The sequence below is a fragment of the Pseudopipra pipra genome, chromosome 1, assembly GCF_036250125.1.
Source record: "Pseudopipra pipra isolate bDixPip1 chromosome 1, bDixPip1.hap1, whole genome shotgun sequence".
Lineage (NCBI taxonomy): Eukaryota > Metazoa > Chordata > Aves > Passeriformes > Pipridae > Pseudopipra > Pseudopipra pipra.
In genome coordinates, this window is record NC_087549.1 from 65,264,194 (window position 1) to 65,281,277 (window position 17,084).

Sequence of the window (17,084 nt, forward strand, 5' to 3'; positions counted from 1 at the left end):
GTATATAAAGTGGAGGGAAGAAGGAGGTATGAGGGAGATTTGGAGTGATGATTTTTTGCCTTTCCAAGTCACCATGGCACATGATGGGGCCCTGCTCTCCTGGAGATAGATGAATACCTGCCTGGACATGGGAAGTGGTGAATGAATTACGTTTAGTTTTGTTTCTGTGCGTGACTTTTGTTTACACTATTAAAGTGTCTTTATCTCAACTCATGACTTTTCTCACTTTTACTCTTCTGATTCTCTTCCCCGTCCCACTGGTGGGAGAGCGAGCAAGCGGCTGCGTAGCACTTTAGTTGCCGGCTGGGCTTCAGCCATGACAGATGTATACTGTATAACTTATCTTCCATGTCTCTGCCAACAAGGCTAGCTTAGATGATACAGTAACTACTGGAATTATTAGTTTAGCAGTGTTTTATTTCAGTTCTTTTAAAACCTTTGGATGAATCCTTCTTGAAGTAGGTTGTTATATCTAATTTAACAATATAGTCTCTGAAACTTCTGCTCAAAATTCAGTTTGCCAAACTCATCTTTAAAAAATCCCACAACCAAACAAAAGCAAGCATACAAACCCAAGCCCAGAAAAAGAGGGTCTGGCATGGAAATCCTGGCAGGCAGTCACAAACCCCAGGAAATGGGTTTTCAGCCCCCACGACCCTCCTTCTTCTTGAAAGATACCCATATTTGGGTGTCTTTCAAGCCACAGGCTCCCCATGCCTAAACCCACCATATTTGGACACACACATGTTCTTGCTTCCAAAGATATTCATATGTTGAGAGATCTGAGTAGTAGTTTTTAAAAATAAACTTGATTGCATAGGAAATGTCATGAGGGAAAGGATGCAATCCAGAGAGATTTTCACAGTCTTGAGAAGTAGGTCACTGTGAACCTCATGAGGTTCAATGAGGCCATATGTGCCTGTGTTGGGGCAATCACCAGTATCAGTACAGGCTGAGTGATGAATGGACTGAAAGCAGCGCTGAAGAGAAGGACTTAGGGATACTGATGGATGAAAAGTTTTATATGAGCCAGTGTAAAGCTCTGTGTATGCTTGCAGCCCAGAAAGCTAACCATGTCCTGAGCTGCATAAAAAGAAGCATGGCTAGCAGGTTAAGGGAGGTGATTCTCCCCTTCTACTCCACTCTCATGAAAGCCCATCCAGAATACTGCAATCCAGTTTGGGGGTCCCCCGCACAAGGAGCCTGTTGGAGCAGGTCCAGCCAGAGGAGGGAAATGAAAATGACTAATGGGCTGTAACACCTTTCCTGTGAAGACAGATGGAGAGAGTCAGCATGAAGAAGAGAAGGATCTGGGGAGACCTTATTGTGGCCTTACAATACTGTAAGGGGGCTTTCAAGAAAGACAGATGGAGACTTTTTACCAGGGCCTGTAGTGAAAGACAAGGACTAATGGTTTCAAATTTAAAGAGGGTAGGTTTAGATTAGATGTAAGTAAGAAATTTTTTATGATTACATTGGTTCAACACTGGAACAGGTTGCACAGAGAGGCTGTGAATTCCCCACACCTAGAAGTGTTCAAGGCCAGGTTGGACGGGGCTGGTCTTCTGGAATATCTCTCTGACCTTTGCTGGAGGCTATGAATCAGATGATCTTTAAAGGTCCCTTTCAATCCAAGCCATTTGATGATTCCATGACTAAAATCACTAAACTTAGCAAACACATGAATAAAAGGGGACACATAATAAACCACGTCAAGTTAAATGCAAGTGACTACATCAGGAAGTTGTTACTGAAAAGTGATATTTAAAAGGACAATTCCATTGCTACTCACACAACCAGCTTTCCACCCCTTGACGTTTCTACTCTGGAGTCTAAATAAGGCAGGATTAATGAGGGAAAAATTGCATACGACAATACAATTCAGAATTAGAATGCAGATACAGAAAAGAGATTCAGAAAGCATGTGCAGACAATTGTAGTCTCAGTTCTGGATTTTGAAAGCTGAAAATCACAACAGAAATATTCTTCTAATATAATTTGTTAAAAAAAAAAAAGTAAATTCTTAAAATTGATTCTTTCTTTGTTTGAATCTTAAAAACAACTACCAAAATTTGACAGTACTTTGTAGAACTGTAGCAGCAGAAGTCACAACCTCCAAGCTCTGCTACAGTGACATGTCAGCATTTTCAGCACAGAAGTAGTCACCACAGCTGCAGTTTTGGCTGCTGCAGCAGCAGCTGTTACTGCCTTGGCAGTAGCATAACCTGGGTTCTTCAGATGTTCATCAGCTTTTGACAGACTGGATAGTCCTAAGAAGGGCAAATAAAAGGGGAATCTTACCACTATACAGGAATGAAAATTTCCAGGACAATTAAAAAGGCATTTCTACAACTCAAGGGCTTTCCACTTGAAAAGTATCCAAATCTATATTTCACATACACAACAGCAGCATGTAATTTTCAGATAAATACTTAAAATCCTCCTTTAAAATATCAAGAATTTTAAATATAACACATTTACCAGTCCTCTTTTGCATTGTAAAGCATATGCAGAAGACCTATCAAGAAGACCTATCCCAACAAGGAAGTCAAGAAATATAAAAGTGGAAAACACAATCCCACCAAAATACATCTTTCTCCATAAGATGTGTGTTGACTGGGGAAATAACTATGGCATTCAATTTTTTGAAGACTCTTAAGGCCTTAGTGAGTTTCCAGGAAGAATATAGAAATAACAAGAGGACGTAGAACTTTAAATGTTAGCTAAAAAAAATATATCAGGTATAAGATAAACTTATTCTTTGTTTTTTTAACATGGATGTAAATCATTATTAACAAAATCTTGTAGGGTGAGGGGCACTAACTATCTTTACACAGCATCTAAATAGTTTCACAGCTTCAATCGCAACTACTCATTGGGATTATTTCTGTGAAAAGGGCAAAAGAAGAGAAATCACTGTGGGGTTTGTGCTCTGGGATTGGTTTTTTTTGTTTTTTTTAGGCTGTGCAAAACGCTCAGGAAGATCAGGTTCCAGGCAGTTTTAGTAGATATTGCAAAAGTAGCTGGCTTGACATCCACAAGTGACCACAGTGCTGGAGAGGAATTAAGAGTCTTTGAACAGCTATGAATTTTCACTCCCTTCCTCCATCCAGGTAGTTGTTTCATTGTAAAAGGCAATCAGATTGGTCAAGCATGATTTACCTTTAGTGAATCAATGCTGACTACTCCTGATCACCTTCTTGTTCACCACGTGGACAGAGATTGCCTCCAGCTTCTCACAGAAGTCACACATGTTGCCCCTCCCCTACCAAAACCTTGCCATGCAAACCTAATACACCCTAACAAAAGCTCCAGAGACTCTTCAAGCACGTTTTTACTCAAACTCTATTATATTTTATGATTTGTTATCCTAAGGACTATACTAACACAACAACATTATAAATGAACTAAGAGACAGCTTTGTCGGCAGATGACAAAACTAAATTGGAAGCTGCCATGATATTAATGGAAACAGTGGTTAATGCCATCAAAAATAAGGATATACTGCTAAAAATAATAGTAATAATAATTTTAATGTAATTTCTTCTCCTTGATCACCTAGGTTCCTTTGTGGGTAGTTGCATATGGTTCAAAGAATTGAAGCACACAAGATACATCTGAACAGTAAAACTCCTTGAGTTTCCGATGGACTACCCAAAGCCTGAGTTTAAGCAGCCAGATTGGCTGCAAAGAGCACTGGCAAAGAGGAGGTTTAAAACCAAGAGGCACAGAACTTTTCTGTGGCCTGGAATGGATCTCCACTTTGAAAGCATCTAATTGTGAACCTTACCTCTCTGCTCATTCTTAAGGGGACAACATCTCACCCTCTGCCTTAACTTTATGTATTTTACCATTTTCTTGGCATTTATCTGTCTTGCCTGAAGTGTATGAGAATGTGACTGCTCTGCCCAACTTCCTTTTTTTCTTCTCTGGCTGAAGAGCAGATATTCAAGATTATTTTGCAACTGCCTCAACAGTATCTAAGGAACTGCCTGCCAAGAAAATGAAATCACCTGTCACATCAATTTTCCTAGAAATAAGAAAATAATCCTCCCCCACGTTAACATTCTATATTACAGTGCCACAAACCTGTTCCCCCAGTCTGTTCAGAGGATACATCTTTGGATGTGCATGCGTATAAGAGGCCATGACAATACATTTCGTTTTATTTCACTTAAACCAAGTAAACTTACATAGGAGCAGTTATAATGCAAGGTTAGAACAAATACTGGTTTAAAGATACCTTAAGGATAAGAAAACATTGGAAGAAGTTTTCAAGAAATATTTTACCTGAGCAGACGTGGCTACATTGCATGAAGCTCTCAGTAAGAGATTTTGGTACCAGTACACCAGCTCCTGAAATCTGCAATGAACAATCTGTCCCATGAAAGGATTTATACAGGAAGTAATGTTAGGGGTACATAATGAAAAATTAATATAAAGCAAACAGCATAAACATGTGAGGAGAGTATCAGAAAGCCAGAAAGATAAGACACAAAATGAGATTTGGTAAACAATGACCATTAAAGGTAGACAAAAGCAGTGCTATAGCTATACTGAAAAAAATTAGAAAGTAAAAGGATGTTTCAACTCATTTGTGAAGTCACTTTTAGACTTTCTGTTCAAGCTTTTAATATCAAAATTAGTTAATCTCTTTTAAATAGAAGGTTAGAAATGTATAGGCTCCAAGAGGATCCACTTCAAACCAAAATCGACTGTGTTTTTATATTGGTCAGGTTTTTTAAATGTAAATAGGAGGCTTCCTTTAGTACCTGTGAGGCTGTTTCATATCTTCAGGGAGAGGAGTGCAAGAAGAGAACAACAGTCTTACAGCCAGGCTCTGGGTCAAGTTTGAAAAGTATCGCAGTACTCCTGTTCTGCCTCTAGCAGCTGCCTGGTACCTCTCCCATTCACTGCTTAATAGGTAGATCACAAAATGCTAATAAATAGGTTCCATTTTGCTTAGATAAACATAAAACATAAGCTAGAAAAGAGTTACCTATCAGATATTTGCTATTTGTCACCTTATGCATGTTTTGCTTGGATTCACTTCCTTTTGTCAGATTTGTATTTAATCTGTTTTGCTCTACTTACAGTTAAATCAGGGTCTTACAGAGAGGGACTATTAAATCTGATTTCCTTGATCACACTCCAGGACACCACTACCCTTGAACTTGCCACTTTTTATATATCTGTGCAAAAGAGATATCTAAGAAAGGATTTTTTTTCCCTGGGCAAATTCTATTTACATAAAATCTTCATTTTGACTGTTCATTTATTTTTTCTGATAATTTAATTTAAAAGATGTACGGAGAAATAATACAATTATCCTGCTAAGAAGTCCCGAAGGCATTTTATTTTTAAATAATGTTTCCAAGTTCTTCTATTTGTACCTGGAATTGAGTGATTTCTAAAAATTCCTCTGTGTAACAGGTATACATATTTTCTGTATTATTAAAAAAAAACCAAACAGACAAAAATTTAGACCAAAGTTTTCTGCCTCTGAATTCCCCTCTTTTCCCCAAATACTCACTAGCTTTCATCTTTTCTTCCCTGCATCTTTCCCTATCCCATTAAGTCCCACTGCTTCTAATTCCCCTTTGTTTCTGCTTTTATGTCACTTATCAGTGGCTTATGTCAAGACTTAAGTGCTTTTAAGATGGAGCAGATTATAATGAGGTACAGATTATGTGATTTAAAATACTTCTTCTTCGTTGCCATTGCAAATGCCCACAGAAGTATACAGAAGATAAAAAGGAGCCATAGATGTACATAGAAGATGTATATATATGTAAGTTTTTCATATACCCAGACATGCACACATGTTTTTCTTGGCATTTTGTATTCAAAAGTAATAAAGTTGGACAGAAAATATTTCACAGGTGACCTGCTGCCAAGAAGAATTTGAATTATTTTCGGTCATTTTGAGTTATAAGGTCTCAAGATAAAAGAAAAGAACATTAAGAATAAGCCATTAAGTCACTTAACCAAACAGTCCTAAAGGACTTTACTGCTAAAGTGAACCACATTTCACTGTCCCTCTACCTGCTGTAATGAATGATACATGAAGCACTTCAGATAGTACCAGGGGGTTCAGAGTGATGAGCTGACAATGTGACTTTCCTTGGCCTCACTGGCAAGCCATCAAAAAGAAGTATTAAATCATTATGGGTTTCTTTCCCCCCCCCAACATTTTCCAACTGCCAAGTACACACATACATATTTTTATTCGAATTACGTAAGGCTCTGTTCGCTCACCTTTCATAATAAAGAAAGTACTGCATCATGTTTGCTTTGTAACTAAGTTAAGATATGCCAGCATGGAAGCCTATCCATTTATTTGCAAAATATTTTAAAGATCCATATAGTGAAATCTTTATACAATGATTATGACCCAGTGAAGACTGTATGGAAAGTAAAAAGTAGGGACAAATAGGAAATAATCTAAGCTTATAGTCCCATACTGACCAATTTGGTTTAGTTGCATACACTCCAGCTCTACCTCTTAGATGATATTATGTAGTCATAAAGGAAGAAAGGAATTTTATTCTTTATTTTTTTTTAACCAAAGCTCTGATGCCTGTGCTCATTATTAGAAAGTTTGCACTGTCAGTCATTGTGTTACTATGCACATCCTACACAACAGAGAACTCTTAATGTAAGAAAGCAGCCATGCCCATCCTTCTGCTAACATTTTGCCATCATCCTATCAACTCAGAAGAAATTCATGCCCTCAGGAAAAAAACATGCAAGAAGAAAGCAGACGTTAGCTTTGAGACTGTGACACTCAGCTAGATGCCAAATGGATTAGAATCCTAGTTAATGCTTCCTTACATTGTTTTAGATGATTCATGGATCAGAAAAATCCCCTCCACCTCTCCAGACAGAGCAGAATAATCTACGGATGATAGAGGGTAAAATTAAATAAAATGGGAATTTCCTACAAATTATGGGGTTTTTTTCCTATCTCCACAAATATGACTCATAGAAAAGGTCACTTCTTCAGAGGTTCAGATATACAGAACCTTAACTAGTCTATCATTACCAAAACCCATAAAGGCTTTAGACTAAAATATTTCTACACAGCATGTGTTCCCACACCATTTTCCCCTGACTGTGGGCATAGATTCCAATTTAGCAGCAACTTGCTTAAGGAGCTCTGTGAGTTTTTAAGAGAAGTCATCATTATGGGGTTAATTCAAAGGAGAGCTCAGTGAACCCAGGGGGGTGATGAATTTTTACAGCATAAAGTGATTGACTTGTGGTCCAGGTCCTCCTTTGGTGTATGTCCATGTGCAGGTGTAGCAGCTTTAGTTTTGTCTAGTCCCAGCTCAGGCTGCCACTGTTAGGTGCCAATAAGGGGTGGCCTGGACTTCCTGAGAAGAGGAGGGCAGATGGCACAGCAGGGCTGGTTTCAAACAGGCTGCTTTGTTAGTGATGCCTGAACCAACGTGCTGCTCACTCACCCAGAGCAAGGGCACCAACCACAGACAAAGCCCTGGGTTATTACAAATATATTTGAGAGGTGAAAGGCAAACCATGGCATATTACCTGCATACATGTAATTGTATGGAATGGCCCAAGCGGAGGTGAGTAAGCAGATGTACTCTTATGATGATTTTGGTGAAATACAGAAATGTAGAAAAGAACAGTATTCACATCGTAACAATTTTATAACATCAGCTTCTTTTCAGCTTCCAACTACGCTTCTACCAGGTTATGTGAAAATTCAAAAAGGGGACGTATATAAAATTAATAATTAGGAGAACAAAATGGAAATTCCCTAAAACACTGATAAGCTACCTGCCAAGGAACTGTCATTGGCTAGTAGGATGATCTGTTTGAGCAACAGAAGAATTTGAGCATGGAGTATAAAGGTTTCTACCCTTTTTTAAAGGAGAAGAAAACAGTTCATAGATTATGACCACACGGGTCATCAGAAGTTAGTTTATTCATAATTCTGACCTTAGATGAAGCAGAAGCAATTTCAAGACAGAAAGTCTGACGTGCTTATTCCTCTCTGACTTGAATGGATACAGCACAGCAGACCAGGTTTCTTGATTCACACATTTTACTTCCAAGTATTTTTTTTCCTGTTCCAACAGCAACACGGTAAGCTGCAGAGTTCATAACAGCAACTTCAAATGTGGAAGTGAACAACTTCACCAAATAAATTGAATAACAGTAGCAACCTCAAGAAACCCATTTTTTTTGTTTATTAAATAATAAACAGAAATATTACTAGAACTGTTGATAAAACCCTCTTAAAATACACATGAAAGGTTGAAAAAAATTCCTAATGGAATGGGGCTTATTTTCCCCCAAACGTTCCTGCTTTGCAACATATTTTCCAAGTATTCAGATAGAACTTGAGAACTGAAAAACTAAATCACAAGCTGGAAAATGACGGAGGTTACTTTTCACGAATTGAATAAATAAATAATTCCTGGTTTGGGTCTTCCTCCCTCCACCACAAATAACACACCCATCCCAATATTTGCAAAGAAGAAAAAAATGTCAGAAAAAAAATTACTATTATTCTGAAGTTTTTAGCACTTTTCAGTGAGTTAACAACCTTAGATAACAGCCTGCTTTAAGAGGGAATAGCAGATCATAGTCACAAACAACTATATAAACTATTGATGCATACAATCATACCAAAACAACTGAAATAAAAGATTAAAACCAGTAAAAAATAGGGAATGCAGAAAATGTTCTACATAAATTAATCAAAATTTATAGAACAGAGGACACTAGGAAAAGTCCATATCGTAAAAGATGTAAGGCCAGTAAATGTTTGAGTGTGTTAGGGAAAGTTTTATTCTATTGTTATATTTCTGAGATTAGATTAAATTAGAAATAGCTAGGTGGCAGATTACAAAAAGTTGTTCCAAATGAGGAAATCCTTCTCAAACAAGGATGTTTCTCATTAGGCAAGGCCTGACACCAAGCAAAACTGTTATCCGAATTATAAAGAAATACAAGACCACACCTGGTTATGCAAATATTTGTATAAAAAACAGAGAGAACTTCTTACAAAGTGATTTGAACCACTCAGCTGAGCGCATCTAAGCTTAATGAAATTTCAAACAATCAGGTGCAGGGTCACACAGGAACAGAACTAGCATACAGAACAAATTTGTAGCATAGGAACTGCAATGAGTAAGGATCTAGAAGGCATGGTGGACAACCAAGTCTGCATAAGCTTCCAGCACTATGCTATCCAAGCAGGTGAATGTGTTCCCTTGCATAAAAAGGGGATTCCCTTCCCACTATTTTATTTCTGCATGCAGCATCATTGTGCTCAATGCTAAGTTATTATATTCACTGTAGCTAATAATACTTTAATGTGTTGAAAAATTGCTGAGTGTTGAGTTACAAAAGATAAAACCTTGTTCTGTGCATCTTAGCAAAAGAAAACAATCGTTATAGGGTAGAGTATATAAAATCCTTGATGGGGTAAAATAACAGACACTAATTACTCTTTTAATGGAGAAGAAAACAGCCAGAATGAGCAGCAAGATGTTATCAACAGCATCTTTAAATATTGCCGTATTAACTTTCTTGCAGTTTTCTGGAGGCTTATCTGTGTTTCAGGTTTGATCTGTCAATATAGGTGGTAGTGAAGGCTCTTTAGCCAATTGTTTTCAGTGTTATCCAGTCCCGCAGGTCTAAAGGTCTTTACTGGGAGTATATACTTAATACCCTTTCCATTTACTGTTGAAATAGAACATAATTCACCATTGTTTAATGTAAGTATCAGCTGTTTTCCAATTACACTGGACATAATTTATTAAATATTTTCTCTCTTTTGAATATTCCTGGGGTTTGTATCTCTTTAATGTAACTACTATCAAAGACTATTGTTAGGGATGGGGTTTTTTTGTTTATTTGGACCTGTGTAGGTTTTTGGGGGTTTTTTTAATAGACTTTAAAAATCCTTGCAATTGCCCTTAGCATTAATAAAGACAGATGTTTTACTGATATCTACAAGTTCCCCTAATATGGCCTTAGGCTCCCCAAAAATGTCTGAATCTGATTTCTAATTTATGCTAATTGGCATAAACATCAGACATTTAATGATAAAACAATAAACACTTTATTCCATGGCTGTTCTTAAGGAAGATGCTATTACCCAACACAGGAGATTCTGAATGCTAGCTACTTCATCAAAGCTGTGGAAAATGTGAGAAGCCACTGGAATAAGGAGTGGCATTTAAGAGGGTAAGCAAAGCTTAGAAAGGTATAAGCCTCTTCATTCCAGAATCTGGTACGGCATCAAGAGCACCACAAAAGCAATACTGCCAAAAATAAAATTAGAGTAACCTTTGGAAGCTGGGACTTCAGTTTGAATGGAAACAATCCTTTTATGTTTTCATCCCAAAAGGCAGTGCAGATTTCACATATGTTCTCTTAAATGAGAAAGTGAGAACAAATCTGAAGTCCTCTAATTGTCCATGTCCCAAAGCACTGATTTTTTAAAAAATTTAATTTGTCTGGCTTTGTTAGACACTGAGCAGATTATGACAATTCCTCATCATAATTAGTATCAGGATTTGAGGTTTGGTCTTTTTTCACATTGCTACAGAGCCAAATATTCTTTTGCAACAGCAGAGTTCAAGTCCTCATCACTCAGACTACTAGAGTATTTTTTTGTGGGAAGACAAAGTTCAAGTCCTTTCTGAGTCTTATTCAGAAAAAGGTCTGGAAGGCATTTTTAACAGCACCATTGTTCAGTGGAACACTGTCTTTGGCCTGATACATATTCCATTTCACACACCGAGAATGGACCACTGCAATGATATAATTACCTTTGTAACAGAGTCCATAATGGTTTTCAGATTTCAGTCTTGTTTCAATTAATACACATTTTTGAAAGTACCAGCCTTAAAAATAGTCAGGAATGCTGCAGAATTTACTTCAATGCTTGGTAAATCCCTCACACTGTGAAGCCTCCTTTCCCCTGCTCGGAATCTGCTTGTCTATAGCTTCCAGCCCCTAGAGCTCATGATTTTTAGCCAGACTAAAGATCCCATTATCAAGGTTTTGTTCCCTGCATTTGTACTGGTAGACCCCGACAAAGTCATCCCTTAACCTCATTTATGAGGAAGTGCAAAGATGAGGCTTATTAGATCTTTCACTACACAATACATTTTCTACTCTTGTAATTAGTGCCACGGCTGTCTCTGAACTTTCTCTAATTTAGCCATATTAATTAAAGAACCACAGACCTCAAACTGGACACGGTATTCAAGTAACAAATGCACTCATATCCAATTCAGAAAGATGTGCCTCTGGAATACATCGCTACTTATTTCTCCAAAGTTCATAAAAGTTATTTGAGACATGGAATTGGACTGGAAAACCATACCGATCTGATGATCAGTAAGCTCCCCCAGTCAAATGTAGGAGTCAGTATTTCCTGTTACCTGAAGTTATTAAAGCTGCTACTCACACAGAGTAAACTGCAACTCAGGCTGTTATAGTTACCATTTCACAGAAATTTTTTTTTTTTTTACAATAAATATGGGCGGCATTTTATTTTTCCTGTACAGTTCATTGCATTGAAACACATTTAGCTTTGTGGCAACCTTGGCTGGGTAAGTGACAGTGAACAGAATCACTGCTGAATCCTCTACCTTACTTAACAATGTCTCAATCTTTCAGTCCTCAGCAAACCATCAGTAGCTATTACATAGGACACTGATAAGAAGTTAAATGCCACAGGACTGAGAAAAAATGCCATGAAGAGTACAAGAAGACTGCATCTTTTCAGCAGTGAGTCTCATTTTACACTGGCATTTTCACACCTAAGAATTAGCTACCCTTTAATACATATGAAATATGTGAAGTGTTGCTGGTTGATTTTGCAAGACTTTCATTTCTGAATCAAAATATGGACTAGTAACTCTAATCTTCACAGAAATCAGAGAATATTACATTAACACTTTTAGCTTTATCAACCACGACTTCTAATTTCATCAAAAATACATCATGCTAGCTTGACATGGTCTGGCTTTCCTATAACTCATGTTGATTGGCACTAATTATACAACACTTCCTTAATTCATTATTAATTAGGTCCCTTATTATTTTGCCCAGAAGTGATGTCAAGCTGACAGACATGTAATTATCCAGGTCATGCCTTTTACCCTCTTTGAATGTTGGCAAGTTAGCCATTTTTGTGCTCTTTTTCCAATATTTCAAAGCTTACAAGAAAAATCAACATTAATGATCCAGGAAGCTCATTGGACAGCCATGTTGAAACTCATTATCTGGGCATGCCAATTTAAAAATGTTTAAATTTAGCCACTATTAAGGAGCAACCCCTTGAGTGCCTATTACTGGAAATTATTTCATCGACTTCCTATTATACAATTACATAATATAACAGATACATCTTTTAATTTTCCTATCTTTTTACATCACTTAACAATTTCACCACATCTCTCTCACATTAGACCAATACATCTGCTTAACTCTAAAGTGATTCAGTGCTTCATATTGGCCTTAGTTATGCTTACTATTGGTCTTATTTCCCTTCTGTTTTCATTTTCCTTCAATCGTTTACAATGTATGTATTACTTAATTTTATAGCTCTACTAGTTGACCACTGAACATGGGGATAAGTTTTTAACCCACGTGACTTCTTTTAGTCCTAGCTGTAAACCAACCAGTAAAATTTCCATAAAGTACATACCCTTTTTTTAAACAAAGAAACAAACTAACAAAACAAAGAAAAAGCCCTTTTCTTTTTTAACCTGAACAAATACCCCCAAAAGTATCAGCTCATCATTACTTTCTGGCTTTTACAAATATCAGTGATTTGGCCTTTCAAACAGTCAATCCACATTTCCCCTAATATTCAGGACTTTTTAAACCACTATCATAACCCTAAACAGATTAAGAGAGTCCAAGACTATTTGACCTGTCCTTCCTTCTGTAGAAACCTTTATCTTGTTTGTTGTTCTCTAACCTTTTTCCCATTCTAATATAACATTTTTTTTTAATAGGAGGATCAGAACTGTATGGAAAATACAAGGTGTGGGTAAAAAATTAGTTTAGTCAGCAGCATAGATGTTTTCTGTCTCACACTATTCCTTTCACAAAAATCTGTAATATAGACTTGATTTTTGCGACTGCTGCTGAGATTTAAGATGATTTTTTTTTAAATGGAAATATGATAATCCTAGAATCTCACTCCTGTCTGATCCAGCTCAGATAATAGTTGATAATAGCTCAGACTCATAATTTTATAGGTGAAACCAAGCTCATGTGCAACACTTTACATCTACCTACAGCCCACATTTCAGTTGCTTGTGGGGTGGAGGATGTTGCCCAGTCAATCTAAAGGGCTCCTTTGGTAATTCTTCAGAATAACCGTCTCTCTCCCAAATAAACTGATGCAGAAGATTAGCCATTTCACTTTCCAGACCTTTTTTTCGGGCCTTCTACAAGTAAGATGAACAGCATTTTACTGGCACAGCTTTATTACGCACAAACAAATCACCATTATTTCTGGCTATGCTACCAGTAGGTGATGCCATGATTCAGGAACCAGGCCTGCAGGGCTGCTTCTCAGCCATAGGACTTGGCTTTCCAAACTCTAAAGCCCTAGCCACAAATCATTGCATACCCAGCTGAATGTTAGTCCCATTCTTTTGCCCTACACTATACTTCTTTGATTTGGTTATAGGAAGGTCACTGAGGAGCATAAGCCAAAAAAAATAAACTGAAGCATGTGTTCTGACTTGACATCCAGTGTTCATAACTGGAGACAAGAACTGTGGATTACACTGCAAGATGCATGTATACGTCAGCAATCCTTCTGCCAAGGGTTGCTAGCAATAAAAAAAGCCAGTTCAAATACTTTACTGTTCCTTCCCAAAAACCAAGCAACACATCCCCCTCAAGTATAAACACAGCCAACTTGAACTCTGATCCAGAAGTCTAGGAAACTCAGTTGCCAAATCTGAAAATATTAGGTTTTACCACATCCACTTCATAGTCACTGAGTCCAATTACTTTAAATCTCCGGAAACATACCTGTGCGAAAGGAACAGGAATCAAAATAAAGTCAAGAAAGTTTATAAATCAATTAATAATTTAACAATATTAGGTAAGAAACCTCTCCCACGTGTAGCCAGGCAATAGTCTCATTCCTGATCCTCATGGTTATGAGTCACTGGTACAATCAAACACAGTCTCCACACTCCCCTCTGCATATCACTCAGCTTGTTTTTCACGGTTGAAACAAACTGAACTGGGAGCAGGTCCAGTTCCACCTCTACCCTCAGAGAAGGACATAGTCTCTTGGGAGTTGAATCCTTGCCACATGGAATGTGGAATATGTTTATGGAAGAAAACCTTTTTCCCTCTGACAATCTTTTATTTCTATATCCAGTCTCCCTTATATCCAGGCATTCAGGTAACAACTAGGTCAGGCAGATCCCATTCTTGAATAACAGTGCTGTACTTCCAGTATGCCTTCATTACACAAAAGGGATAATGGCATTCTGTTATCTTAAAATTTAAAGTTGAAAGCAACTTTCTATTAAGCAAGATGTCTATCCTTAGCACCTACCTGATACGCTTTCCCTATTTACTCATATGGTGACTGAGTTATTTTTTGTACAGTCTCACTACTCATGCAAAGCACTCAAAAAACCCCAACCCAACTCAACATCTCACAGTTGTTTACCGAAAGGCATTGAAAGAAAGTTCCCATCTTTACTATTTCAAATCAGAGTTCAGGACATAAATTAACAGGTTAGGTTAAGGTTTCAGACTGTTAACACCGAATCTGCAGTACACATCAGAATTCTCCAATACAGCGTTGCCTTTTTCACTACAGATAATGAACAGATCCTTAGGGCTAATAATAGATCCATAGCACCATTTGAGTACTTTCATTACAGTTGCTGTTACCCCAATTTGTTTGTAAATCCATTTATAGTATCTAAAACACATTTAAGAATTCCTTTCAGCAGCTGATGCCCAAGGACCACGTTTTACATTTTGTAAAAGGTAAAGCTTCCATAGAGCGCAACACGCTCCAAAAGATGCAATCTTTTAATGTAATCTCCTTAATCTTAAGGTTAAGATAGTTCCCTAAGTCTAATTAGGTACTAAATCATAGCTCTGCTACCAATTGCAGACTATTTAAAGAGGAGGGTAAAGATGCATCTTTTCTCCTTCCCTTAATCAATGATTCCTTCCTAGAAACAAAGATCCAATTTACTCAAAATTTTCTTGAAACTGACTCTTTCCTTCCACATATCAAAGTTCAGTAAAAGAATGTATATGGTCAGAAAATTCTTTAATTAATGTGTGTGTTCCTAATTACATCTTTCAGGAGAAGAAAAAAACAACAAGCAAACAGAACCAATCCCAACAACAAACCCCTGAAACCAACCAAACACCAAACTCAAACCATTCTATTCCAAGAAAATATACTACACCAGGCTTCTATGCTAATCTCCCCCTTTTCTTTATATCCCTAACAGAGAAAACAAATTCCAGTCTTCGAAAGTTATTCTTACAAATTAAATCAGTGACTTCAATATTCATACAAATTTAACACAAATGGAAATAACCTGCCATTAAAACCAATAAGGGATTAGTCGTTTCTGCACTACTTTACCATATAGTATAGCAACTCTAAATTCTCAAATTTCCTTAGATCTTTCTCCTACGTTTTTAATTAGTACAAAACAAAGGCATTCCATTTTAATAATTAATGACTAGTAAAAGCAGTCTAGATTTCTCAAGCCATGCAACATTAAGAGAAAATTTAGCCAAATGCCTGCCTATGTAGATCACTTTAACTTATGCTTTAGACCAAGTAAGAGTTTCAGAAAGAAACAGGCTTTTGAGTTAGGCACTCTTTTACTGAAGCTGCAGATAAGCATTATGCACTGCCTCAAAAAGACAACTTTATTGTAAGATAGCCATTGCTATGTCAAAGACCTAGTCCTTAATAAAGGAACGCGAGGGGAGGGCAGAGGGAATGGAGAAACATGGAAGAGGATATGAACGAAAACAAGAGGAAAGTTAAAAAAATGTGGAGGATAAAACACATCCAAAGCTGAACATTTAAAATACGTGGAAAAACACCTACAAATCTGCAATTAGTTTTATAAATTCCATACTATCTAAATATATTTTCATTGCATGACTGGATTCACACTGCTTACACTGCCTTTTTGCTTGAATTCTAGAGCTCACTAAAATGACATCTCCACTAGAAAGTGCCATTGATAGCATTTGTCCTCACATAGAGTTGCCAGTATATCAACAAAAATGTGTGCACAGCAGGCTGATGGAGAAGACTTCCTATGAAGGATGTTGTCTCAGCAGAATATGCATGGATAACTGCCGTGATGCATATTCTCACAGCATTTGTATCACATCGAGGGACACTAACAGACCCTTTAAATAAATGAGAGATGCTTTTAAGGCAATGTTCCCAGTGCTCCGTCACATCTTTCCCATATTGTACAGATTACATTCCTGATTCCTCTGTAGCAATTCCGTGATCTGTTCTTTCATATGGCAGTATTTGCTTTCTCAGTTCAACTTTTGACACCTGAATACTGTGGGATTTGGATGGTGATGGATAGCAATGCGAACCAGGAATAATCAGTAATGACTGCCTAACTTTCAGGTGTAGAAAATAAGTTCCTGTAATGTCAGTTAAATTCACCATATCTCAAACACATCTGAGCTCCATGAGCTGCTTTGTACATGAAAAAACTGATTATTACGTTCCATTTAAAATTTAAATTTAAAAACAAGGTATATCTTGTTGCATACACTGTTAAAATTGGACAGTGCTTGACAAAAATAAAAGCATGTGAAAAGACGATCATCCGCATCACAGTGGCATTTACAGCAACAATACCTGTTATGTAGATAATTCTACTTCTTTTGGTCTACTGTATTGCCTCCGATAATGAAAACTGAAACTGCCATTTTCCCCTAGTTACACAAGTCCTGATGGAGACCTGTAGAGGAAAACTCATGATAATTTGTGCCATGAATTTTATGACAAGGTGAATTCAGGGTCATTTCCCCCCAGTCTA

The 17,084-nt window shown here is 37.2% G+C and overlaps 1 long non-coding RNA gene across 1 annotated transcript; it reads right to left on the reverse strand.

The window, feature by feature from the left end:
- Positions 1-7,914: 7,914 nt before the first annotated feature.
- Positions 7,915-16,774, reverse strand: LOC135416365 (uncharacterized). The gene is made up of 2 exons (XR_010431564.1): positions 14,286-16,774; positions 7,915-13,704 (listed from the first exon to the last, which is right to left on the reverse strand). It is a non-coding gene; the product is annotated as an uncharacterized LOC135416365 (long non-coding RNA).
- Positions 16,775-17,084: the final 310 nt, after the last annotated feature.